The following is a 12947-nucleotide window of genomic DNA, read 5'->3' on the forward strand; positions in this document are numbered from 1 at the left end:
TTTCATGCTGCATAACATATGATAGACAAATATACTAACATAATATATATTTTTTGAAATTTATCTGATCCAGGTTTTAGCGCTGGTATTACATCTTTACCTATATATTGCTATTTAGAATGTAAGGGTTAATTTCCCAGGTAAAAACCTATTTAATCAGGTTTGTTGTGTGTGCAATTTTATCATGATCAAGGGGCATTGGCCCCGAAACGTGTTTCTTTTTTGATCCTGTTTGGAAATAAAATAAACTAAGACGAGGTTTTGCAACCAAGAAGAGTCTCCATTGTTCTTATGTGATATATATTGAGAGCTTGGCAGTAGCTCTTTGCGATTCTCCCCTTTGGGACTTGTGTGCTGGATGCTACTTTGTTTGTTTTTTACATATTAAATGTACATATTAAATGTATGTTTTTAGGGATCATAATTATTTTCATGTTTACCCCTATCTTTTTATAGTATAAGCATATACTGGATATTGTTATAAGCATTATGTCTGTTTATCTTATCTCATATTAACTGTATGTTTTAGGGATGATTATTTTCATAGTTTATCCCTATCTTTCTACAGTAAAGGTATATATTGGATATTGTTATGAGCATTGTTTCTACTTATCTTATTTTTGTCTGCTGTACATATTAAATGTATGTTTTTGGGGATTATTAACTTTTTTACATGATTTATCCCTTTCTTTCTACAGTAGAAGTATATACTGGATATTGCTATAAGCATTATGTCTTCTTATCTTATACATTTAGTATGCACAGCAGACAAAATATGTTTTTAGGGATGATTAACATTTACTCGGTTTATCCCTATCTTTCTACAGTAGTTATATTCTTGATATTGTTATAAGCACTATGTCTGCTTATCTTATTTCTTTCATGTAATTAGCAAGAGTCCATGAGCTAGTGACGTATGGGATATACATTCCTACCAGGAGGGGCAAAGTTTCCCAAACCTCAAAATGCCTATAAATACACCCCTCACCACACCCACAATTCATTCTGTTTTACAAACTTTGCCTCCGATGGAGGTGGTGAAGTAAGTTTGTGCTAGATTCTACGTTGATATGCGCTCCGCAGCAAGTTGGAGCCCGGTTTTCCTCTCAGCGTGCAGTGAATGTCAGAGGGATGTGAGGAGAGTATTGCCTATTTGAATGCAGTGATCTCCTTCTACGGGGTCTATTTCATAGGTTCTCTGTTATCGGTCGTAGAGATTCATCTCTTACCTCCCTTTTCAGATCGACGATATACTCTTATATATACCATTACCTCTGCTGTTTCTCGTTTCAGTACTGGTTTGGCTTTCTATAAACATGTAGATGAGTGTCCTGGGGTAAGTAAATCTTATTTTCTGTGACACTCTAAGCTATGGTTGGGCACTTTGTTTATAAAGTTCTAAATATATGTATTCAAACATTTATTTGCCTTGACTCAGAATGTTCAACATTCCTTATTTTTCAGACAGTCAGTTTCATATTTGGGATAATGCACTTGAATTAATCAATTTTTTCTTACCTTCAAAAATTTGACTCTTTTTTCCCTGTGGGCTGTTAGGCTCGCGGGGGCTGAAAATGCTTCATTTTATTGCGTCATTCTTGGCGCAGACTTTTTTGGCGCAAAAAATTATTTTCCGTTTCCGGCGTCATACGTGTCACCGGAAGTTGCGTCATTTTTTTGACGTTATTTTGCGCCAAAAATGTCGGCGTTCCGGATGTGGCGTCTTTTTTGGCGTCAAAAGCATTTAGGCGCCAAATAATGTGGGCGTCTGATTTGGCGCTAAAAAAATATGGGCGTAGCTTTTGTCTCCACATTATTTCAGTCTCATTTTTTCATTGCTTCTGGTTGCTAGAAGCTTGTTCTTTGGCATTTTTTCCCATTCCTGAAACTGTCATTTAAGGAATTTGATCAATTTTGCTTTATATGTTGTTTTTTCTCTTACATATTGCAAGATGTCTCACGTTGCATCTGAGTCAGAAGATACTACAGGAAAATCGCTGTCTAGTGCTGGATCTACCAAAGCTAAGTGTATCTGCTGTAAACTTTTGGTAGCTATTCCTCCGGCTGTTGTTTGTATTAATTGTCATGACAAACTTGTTAATGCAGATAATATTTCCTTTAGTAAAGTACCATTGCCTGTTGCAGTTCCTTCAACATCTAAGGTGCAGAATGTTCCTGATAACATAAGAGATTTTGTTTCTGAATCCATAAAGAAGGCTATGTCTGTTATTTCTCCTTCTAGTAAACGTAAAAAATCTTTTAAAACTTCTCTCCCTACAGATGAATTTTTAAATGAACATCATCATTCTGATTCTGATGACTCTTCTGGTTCAGAGGATTAGTACTAAGAAGTACTAGAAGTACTAATTGCTTTAGAAATAGAGGATTCTGGTCCTCTTGATACTAATTCTAAACGTTTAGATAAGGTATTTAAATCTCCTGTGGTTATTCCAGAAGTTTTTCCTGTTCCTAATGCTATTTCTGCAGTAATTTCCAAAGAATGGGATAAATTGGGTAATTCATTTACTCCTTCTAAACGTTTTAAGCAATTATATCCTGTGCCGTCTGACAGATTAGAATTTTGGGACAAAATCCCTAAAGTTGATGGGGCTATTTCTACCTTTGCTAAACGTACTACTATTCCTACGTCAGATGGTACTTCGTTTAAGGATCCTTTAGATAGGAAAATTGAATCCTTTCTAAGAAAAGCTTATCTGTGTTCAGGTAATCTTCTTAGACCTGCTATATCATTGGCTGATGTTGCTGCAGCTTCAACTTTTTGGTTGGAAACTTTAGCGCAACAAGTAACAGATCATGATTCTCATGATATTATTATTCTTCTTCAGCATGCTAATAATTTTATCTGTGATGCAATTTTTGATATTATCAGAGTTGATGTCAGGTTTATGTCTCTAGCTATTTTAGCTAGAAGAGCTTTATGGCTTAAGACTTGGAATGCTGATATGGCTTCTAAATCAACTCTACTTTCCATTTCTTTCCAGGGTAACAAATTATTTGGTTCTCAGTTGGATTCTATTATCTCAACTGTTACTGGTGGGAAAGGAACTTTTTTACCACAGGATAAAAAATCTAAGGGTAAAAACAGGGCTAATAATCGTTTTCGTTCCTTTCGCTTCAACAAAGAACAAAAGCCTAATCCTTCATCCTCAGGAGCAGTTTCAGTTTGGAAACCATCTCCGGTCTGGAATAAATCCAAACCTGCTAGAAAGGCAAAGCCTGCTTCTAAGTCCACATGAAGGTGCGGCCCTCATTCCAGCTCAGCTGGTAGGGGGCAGGTTACGTTTTTTCAAAGAAATTTGGATCAATTCTGTTCACAATCTTTGGATTCAAAACATTGTTTCAGAAGGGTACAGAATTGGTTTCAAGATGAGACCTCCTGCAAAGAGATTTTTTCTTTCCCGTGTCCCAGTAAATCCAGTGAAAGCTCAAGCATTTCTGAATTGTGTTTCAGATCTAGAGTTGGCTGGAGTAATTATGCCAGTTCCAGTTCCGGAACAGGGGATGGGGTTTTATTCAAATCTCTTCATTGTACCAAAGAAGGAGAATTCCTTCAGACCAGTTCTGGATCTAAAAATATTGAATCGTTATGTAAGGATACCAACGTTCAAGATGGTAACTATAAGGACTATCTTGCCTTTTGTTCAGCAAGGGCATTATATGTCCACAATAGATTTACAGGATGCATATCTGCATATTCCGATTCATCCAGATCATTATCAGTTCCTGAGATTCTCTTTTCTGGACAAGCATTACCAGTTTGTGGCTCTGCCGTTTGGCCTAGCTACAGCTCCAAGAATTTTTACAAAGGTTCTCGGTGCCCTTCTGTCTGTAATCAGAGAACAGGGTATTGTGGTATTTCCTTATTTGGACGATATCTTGGTACTTGCTCAGTCTTTACATTTAGCAGAATCTCATACGAATCGACTTGTGTTGTTTCTTCAAGATCATGGTTGGAGGATCAATTTACCAAAAAGTTAATTGATTCCTCAGACAAGGGTAACTTTTCTGGGTTTCCAGATAGATTCAGTGTCCATGACTCTGTCTTTAACAGACAAGAGATGTCTAAAATTGATTTCAGCTTGTCGAAACCTTCAGTCACAATCATTCCCTTCGGTAGCCTTATGCATGGAAATTCTAGGTCTTATGACTGCTGCATCGGACGCGATCCCCTTTGCTTGTTTTCACATGAGACCTCTTCAGCTCTGTATGCTGAATGAATGGTGCAAGGATTACACAAAGATATCTCAATTAATATCTTTAAAACCGATTGTTCGACACTCTCTAACGTGGTGGACAGATCACCATCGTTTAATTCAGGGGGCTTCTTTTGTGCTTCCGACCTGGACTGTAATTTCAACAGATGCAAGTCTCACAGGTTGGGGAGCTGTGTGGGGATCTCTGACGGCACAAGGAGTTTGGGAATCTCAGGAGGTGAGATTACCGATCAATATTTTGGAACTCCGTGCAATTTTCAGAGCTCTTCAGTTTTGGCCTCTTCTGAAGAGAGAATCGTTCATTTGTTTTCAGACAGACAATGTCACAACTGTGGCATACATCAATCATCAAGGAGGGACTCACAGTCCTCTGGCTATGAAAGAAGTATCTCGAATTTTGGTTTGGGCGGAATCCAGCTCCTGTCTAATCGCTGCGGTTCATATCCCAGGTATAGACAATTGGGAAGCGGATTATCTCAGTCGCCAAACGTTGCATCCGGGCGAATGGTCTCTTCACCCAGAGGTATTTCTTCAGATTGTTCAAATGTGGGAACTTCCAGAAATAGATCTGATGGCGTCTCATCTAAACAAGAAACTTCCCAGGTATCTGTCCAGATCCCGGGATCCTCAGGCGGAGGCAGTGGATGCATTATCACTTCCTTGGAAGTATCATCCTGCTTATATCTTTCCGCCTCTAGTTCTTCTTCCAAGAGTAATCTCCAAGATTCTGAAGGAATGCTCGTTTGTTCTGCTGGTAGCTCCGGCATGGCCTCACAGGTTTTGGTATGCGGATCTTGTCCGGATGGCCTCTTGCCAACCGTGGACTCTTCCGTTAAGACCAGACCTTCTGTCACAAGGTCATTTTTTCCATCAGGATCTGAAATCCTTAAATTTAAAGGTATGGAGATTGAACGCTTGATTCTTGGTCAAAGGGGTTTCTCTGACTCTGTGATTAATACTATGTTACAGGCTCGTAAATCTGTATCTAGAGAGATATATTATAGAGTCTGGAAGACTTATATTTCTTGGTGTCTTTCTCATCATTTTTCTTGGCATTCTTTTAGAATACCGAGAATTTTACAGTTTCTTCAGGATGGTTTAGATAAGGGTTTGTCCGCAAGTTCCTTGAAAGGTCAAATCTCTGCTCTTTCTGTTCTTTTTCACAGAAAGATTGCTATTCTTCCTGATATTCATTGTTTTGTACAAGCTTTGGTTCGTATAAAACCTGTCATTAAGTCAATTTCTCCTCCTTGGAGTTTGAATTTGGTTCTGGGAGCTCTTCAAGCTCCTCCGTTTGAACCTATGCATTCATTGGACATTAAATTACTTTCTTGGAAAGTTTTGTTCCTTTTGGCCATCTCTTCTGCCAGAAGAGTTTCTGAATTATCTGTTCTTTCTTGTGAGGGATAAGGCGGTGTTGCGAACTTCTTTTGAATTTTTACCTAAAGTTGTGAATTCCAACAACATTAGTAGAGAAATTGTGGTTCCTTCATTATGTCCTAATCCTAAGAATTCTAAGGAGAAATCGTTGCATTCTTTGGATGTTGTTAGAGTTTTGAAATATTATGTTGAAGCTACTAAGTCTTTCCGAAAGACTTCTAGTCTATTTGTTATTTTTTCCGGTGCTAGAAAAGGCCAGAAAGCTTCTGCCATTTCTTTGGCATCTTGGTTGAAATCTTTAATTCATCTTGCCTATGTTGAGTCGGGTAAAACTCCGCCTCAGAGGATTACAGCTCATTCTACTAGGTCAGTTTCTACTTCCTGGGCGTTTAGGAATGAAGCTTCGGTTGATCAGATTTGCAAAGCAGCAACTTGGTCCTCTTTGCATACTTTTACTAAATTCTACCATTTTGATATATTTTCTTCTTCTGAAGCAGTTTTTGGTAGAAAAGTACTTCAGGCAGCGGTTTCAGTTTGAATCTTCTGCTTATGTTTTTCATTAAACTTTATTTTGGGTGTGGATTATTTTCAGCAGGAATTGGCTGTCTTTATTTTTTATCCCTCCCTCTCTAGTGACTCTTGTGTGGAAAGATCCACATCTTGGGTAATCATTATCCCATACGTCACTAGCTCATGGACTCTTGCTAATTACATGAAAGAAAACATAATTTATGTAAGAACTTACCTGATAAATTCATTTCTTTCATATTAGCAAGAGTCCATGAGGCCCGCCCTTTTTTTGTGGTGGTTATGATTTTGTATAAAGCACAATTATTCCAATTCCTTATTTTATATGCTTTCGCACTTTTTTATCACCCCACTTCTTGGCTATTCGTTAAACTGAATTGTGGGTGTGGTGAGGGGTGTGTTTATAGGCATTTTGAGGTTTGGGAAACTTTGCCCCTCCTGGTAGGAATGTATATCCCATACGTCACTAGCTCATGGACTCTTGCTAATATGAAAGAAATGAATTTATCAGGTAAGTTCTTACATAAATTATGTTTTTTTTTGTCTGGTGTGCATACTAAATGTATGGTTTTAGGGATTATTAACATTTATTGGGTTTATCCCTATCTTTCTACAGTAGAGGTATATTCTTGATATTGTCATAAGCATTATGTCTGCTTATATTATCTTTTGCTGCTATGCATATCAAATATATGTTTCTAGGGAATATTAACATTTAAATGTTTTGTCCCTCTCCTTCTACATTAGAAAAAGCATTTTACTGAAATTTAATAAGCATTGTCTTAGTTTTTTTTCTACTGTACTTATTAATCTGTGTTTTTATAGATTTTTAGCATTTACATGTTTTATTCCTATATTTTTATAGTAGAAGTATATCTTGATATGGTTATACACAGTATTTCTGTTTATCTTACCTTCTACTGTACTTATTAAAAGGAGTTTAGCATTTTAATATTTTATCCCTCTCTGTCTGCAGTAGAGGTATATATTTGATATCATTATGAGCACTATTCCTGCTTATCTTCTGTACATTTTGAAGTGTGCCTTTAGGGATGTTAGCATTTGCTGTTTTATCCCTTTCTTTTTTGCAAAATAAGTTTATATTGTTATAAGCAGTATGTCTGCTTATCCTTTTCTACTATTGAAAATGTATATTTGAGATTCTTTTTTTTCCCCTAAGGGGATATACTGATTTCTTATTGCTGGGCAATATTATTTTTTCCCCCTATGGGGATATTTTTTATTTTAGTCAATAGTTTACATTACTCTGCTGATATTCTTTACTTGACAGCAAGTAGTTAGCCAGGATGGCCGAGTGGTTAAAGCATTGGACTTAAAGGGACATGAAACCCAAAAATTTTCATATAGAGAATACAATTTCAAACAAGTTTCCAATTTACTTCTATTATTTAATTTGCTTCTTTCTCTTGTTATCCTTTGCTGAAATGTTTGTCTAGGCAAGTTAATGTGCAGCAGAGAACCTAGGTCTTAGCCGTTGATTGGTGGCTGCATATATAAACTGATTGTCATTGGCTCACCCATGTGTTCAGTTAGAAACCAGTAGTGTATTGCTGCTCCTTCAACAAATGATGCCAAGAGAATAAAACAGATTAGATAATAGAAGTAAATTAGAAAGTTGTTTAAAATTGTATTCTCTATCTGAATCACGAAAGAAAATTTTTGGGCTTCATGTCCCTTTACGATCCAATTGACATATGTCCGGTGGGTTCGCACCCCACTTATGGTACCATCTAGTTGCTGAGGTTTGCTTGCATGGTTTTTATTTAAATCACTTCTCTCCTACCGCTATATTTAAATATTTTAATATTTCCTTCTTTGGGTCTACCTGCTAGCCTAGCAGTAATCCCCTGCAGCATTATCCATCAGCCCTGGGTTCAATACCTTTATAGGCATTATCTGAGATGGAGAAATCAGGAGTATGTGCTATTATAGTAGCTGTAATTCTCCATGATTTGTCGCAGCTATTTCCCTTTCATGTAAGTGGCAAGAGTCCATGAGCTAGTGACGTATGGGGGATAAACAATTCTACCAGGAGGGGCAAAGTTTCCCAAACCTCAAAATGCCTATAAATACACCCCTCACCACACCCACAATTCAGTTTTACAAACTTTGCCTCCTATGGAGGTGGTGAAGTAAGTTTGTGCTTGATTTTTATGATTTTTTCTGTGATAAGCGCTTCTAAGTATTCTGAAGCCCAATTCCTCAGAGTACAGTGTTTATCAGAGGGATGTGAAGAGAGTATCACCTATTTGACTTTATGGTTTTCCTCGCAGGAAATCTTTTCAAGGGTTCTCTTATCGGTCGTAGGCATTCATCTCCTACCTCCCTTTTCAGATCGATGATATACTCTTATATACCATTACCTCTGCTGTTGATTTTTCGTACTGGTTTGGCTATCTGCTATATATGGATGGGTGTCTTTTGGTAAGTATGTATCATTATTTAAGACACTCTCAGCTATGGTTCTTGCGCTTTATGTATTAATATAGTTTTAAATATATGTATATTACTTATATTTGCCATGAGTCAGGTTTTTGTATATTTCCCTTCGCAGTCCAGTAGTTTCGTTATGGGAATCATGTTTTAGGAAGTTTGTCTTACCTGGGGTATAGTCTTTTTTTCAATTTGACTTATTTTTTTCTTGGAAACTTGCGGGCAAATTAGGCTTACGAGGGCGCAAATTGCAAAAAAAATTGGTGTGCGAATGTGCGTCTGCCATGACGCAAGTTCGTCATTTCCTGCATCTTGGTTGACGCTAGGTTGTTTGTCGCAAAATTGTGTTTTTTATGACGCAAGTTGCGTCATTTCCGGATGTTTGTTGGAGCCCAAAAATACCTCAACTTCCTTTTGCGTCGTGCGTCATACTTGGCGGCAAAAAGATTAGTTTTATTTTACCTCACTTCCTATATGCTCTTTGGGGCCTATCTATCAAGCTCCAAATGGCAGGCTCGCCAGAAACAGCAGTTATGAAGCAGCGGTCACAAAGACCGCTGCTCCATAACCTGTCCACCTGCTCTGAGCAGGCGGACAGATATCGCCGGAAATCGAGTACGATCGGGTTGATTGATACCCCCTGCTGGCGGCCCATTGGCCGCGAGTCTGCAGGGGGCGGCGTTGCACCAGCAGCTCTTGTGAGCTGCTGGTGCAATGCTGAATATGGCGAGCATATTGCTCGCCGTATTCAGCGAGGTCTGGCGGACCTGATCCGCACTGTCGGATCAGGTCCGCCAGACCTTGATAAATAGGGGCCTTTGCCTTCTTTATGCTTAGAGGGCTATGCTATTTGCTTTTTTTGCCAATTTTAGCATTTGCATTTTCTTTCATGTAATTAGCAAGAGTCCATGAGCTAGTGACGTATGGGATATACATTCCTACCAGTAGGGGCAAAGTTTCCCAAACCTCAAAATGCCTATAAATACACCCCTCACCACACCCACAATTCAGTTTTACAAACTTTGCCTCCCATGGAGGTGGTGAAGTAAGGCTGTGCTAGATTCTACGTTGATATGCGCTTTGCAGCAGGTTGGAGCCCGGTTTTCCTCTCAGAGTGCAGTAAATGTCAGAGGGATGTGAAGAGAGTATTGCCTATTTGAATACAATGCTCTTCCTCTAGGGTATCTATTTCATAGGTTCTCTGTTATCGGTCGTAGAGATTTCTTCTCCTACCTCCCTTTTCAGATCGATGATATACTCTTATATACCATTACCTCTACTGATTCTCGTTTCAGTACTGGTTTGGCTATCTACTATATGTAGATGAGTGTCTTAGGGTAAGTAAGTCTTATTTTATTATGACACTCTAAGCTATGGTTGGGCACTTTATATGTAAAGTTCTAAATATATGTCTTTAAACTAATATTTGCCATGATTCAGGATAATCAGTATTCCTTCTTTCAGACAGTCAGTTTCATTATTTGGGATAATGCATATGAATGAATATTTTTTTCTTACCTGTAAAAATTTTCAATTGACTTTTTTCCCTGTGGGCTGTTAGGCTCGCGGGGGCTGAAAATGCTACAATTTATTGCGTCATTTTTTGACGTATATGTGTTCAGACGTTTTTTTGCGCCAAAAATGTGGGCGTCATTTTTTTCAGCGTCACAGGATGTGGCGTCATACTTGGCGCCAAAAAATATGGGCGTTGTACTTGGCTGGTGCAATGCTGAATATGGCGAGCGTATTGCTCGCCGTATTCGGCGAGGTCTGGCGGACCTGATCCGCACTGTCGGATCAGGTCCGCCAGACCTTGATAAATAGGGGCCTTTGCCTTCTTTATGCTTAGAGGGCTATGCTATTTGCTTTTCTTTCATGAATTAGCAAGAGTCCATGAGCTAGTGACGTATGGGATATACATTCCTACCAGGAGGGGCAAAGTTTCCCAAACCTTAAAATGCCTATAAATACACCCCTCACCACACCCACAAATCAGTTTTACAAACTTTGCCTCCTATGGAGGTGGTGAAGTAAGTTTGTGAATTCTAACAACATTAGTAGAGAAATTGTGGTTCCTTCATTATGTCCTAATCCTATGAATTCTAAGGAGAAATCATTGCATTCTTTGGATGCTGTTAGAGCTTTGTATTATTATGTTGAAACTACTAAGTCTTTCCGAAAGACTTCTAGTCTATTTGTCATCTTTTCCGGTTCTAGAAAAGGCCAGAAAGCTTCTGCCATTTCTTTGGCATCTTGGTTGAAATCTTTATTTCATCATGCCTATGTCGAGTCGGGTAAAACTCCGCCTCGAAGGATTACAGCTCATTCTACTAGGTCAGTTTCTACTTCCTGGGCGTTTAGGAATGAAGCTTCGGTTGATCAGATTTGCAAAGCAGCAACTTGGTCCTCTTTGCATACTTTTACTAAATTCTACCATTTTTTGATGTGTTTTCTTCTTCTGAAGCAGTTTTTGGTAGAAAAGTACTTCAGGCAGTGGTTTCAGTTTGAATCTTCTGCTTATGTTTTCATTAAACTTTATTTTGGGTGTGGATTATTTTCAGCAGGAATTGGCTGTCTTTATTTTATCCCTCCCTCTCTAGTGACTCTTGCGTGGAAAGATCCACATCTTGGGTAGTCATTATCCCATACGTCACTAGCTCATGGACTCTTGCTAATTACATGAAAGAAAACATAATTTATGTAAGAACTTACCTGATAAATTCATTTCTTTCATATTAGCAAGAGTCCATGAGGCCCACCCTTTTTTGTGGTGGTTATGATTTTTTTGTATAAAGCACAATTATTCCAATTCCTTATTTTTTATGCTTTCGCACTTTTTTCTTATCACCCCACTTCTTGGCTATTCGTTAAACTGATTTGTGGGTGTGGTGAGGGGTGTATTTATAGGCATTTTAAGGTTTGGGAAACTTTCCCCCTCCTGGTAGGAATGTATATCCCATACGTCACTAGCTCATGGACTCTTGCTAATATGAAAGAAATGAATTTATCAGGTAAGTTCTTACATAAATTATGTTTTTTTGCCAATTTTAGCATTTGCATTTTTTCCCATTCCTGAAACTGCTATGTTTGAAATAAGATATTTCTGTTTAATGTTATTTTTTCTCTTTTACATTTTACAAGATGTCTCAATCTGATCCTGTCTCAGAAGCTGCTGTAGGAACCATGCTGCCTGAACACAGTTCTACCAAAGCTAAGTGTATCTGTTGTAAGCTAGTGGAGATTATATCTCCAGCTGTAGTATGTAACAGTTGTCATGATAAGCTTTTGCATGCAGAAAATGTTTCTATTAGTGCTAGTACAGTATCTGTTGTTCCTTCAACATCTAAAGTACATGATATCCCTGTTGATATGAAAAATGATATTGCTGAAGCGATACAGAAGGGTATGACTGCTATACCGCCTTCAAATAAATGTAAAAGGTCTTTTAAAACTTCTCATAAAGTTGATGAAATTTCAAATGACCGACAACATACTGAATTATCCTCCTCTGATGAGGCTCTATCTGATTCAGTAGAACCTTCCTCGGATATTGACACTGACAATCTACTTATTTATTTAAAATGGAGTATATTCGTTCCTTGTTAAAAGAGGTGTTGATTACATTGGATATTGAGGAAACTAGTCCTCTTGACATTAAAACTAGTAAACGTTGAAATTCTGTTTATAAACCTCCTGTGGTTACTCCAGATGTTTTTGCAGTTCCTGATGCTATTTCTGATATGATTTCTAAGGAATGGAATAGGCCTGGTACTTCTTTTATTCCTTCTTCAAGGTTTAAAAAATCATATCCTTTGCCAGAAGTTAGATTGGAGTTTTGGGAAAAGATCCCCAAAGTTGATGGGGCTATTTCTACTCTTGCTAAACGTACCACTATTCCTATGGAAGATAGTACTTCTTTTAAAGATCCTTTAGATAGGAAACTTGAATCCTATCTAAGGAAAGCTTATTTATAATCTGGCCATCTTCTCAGGCCTGCCATTTCTATGGCTGATGTTGCAGCTGCATCAATTTTTTGGTTGGAAAGTTGAGCGCAACAGGAAATGGATCTTGATTTGTCTAGCATTGTTCGCTTGCTTCAATATGCTAATCATTTTATCTGTGATGCCATTTTTGATATCATCAAAATTGATGTTAAATCTATGTCTTTAGCTATTTTAGCTAGAAGAGCTTTGTGGCTCAAATATGGCTAATGCTGACATGGTATTTAAGTCTAGATTACTATCTCTTTCTTTCCAAGGTAATAAGTTATTTGGTTCTCAGTTGGATTCGATTATTTCAACTGTCACTGGGGGGAAGGGAGTTTTTTTTGCATCAGGATAAGAGACCTAA

This window comes from Bombina bombina, chromosome 3, assembly GCF_027579735.1.
Source record: "Bombina bombina isolate aBomBom1 chromosome 3, aBomBom1.pri, whole genome shotgun sequence".
Taxonomy (NCBI): Eukaryota; Metazoa; Chordata; class Amphibia; order Anura; family Bombinatoridae; genus Bombina; species Bombina bombina.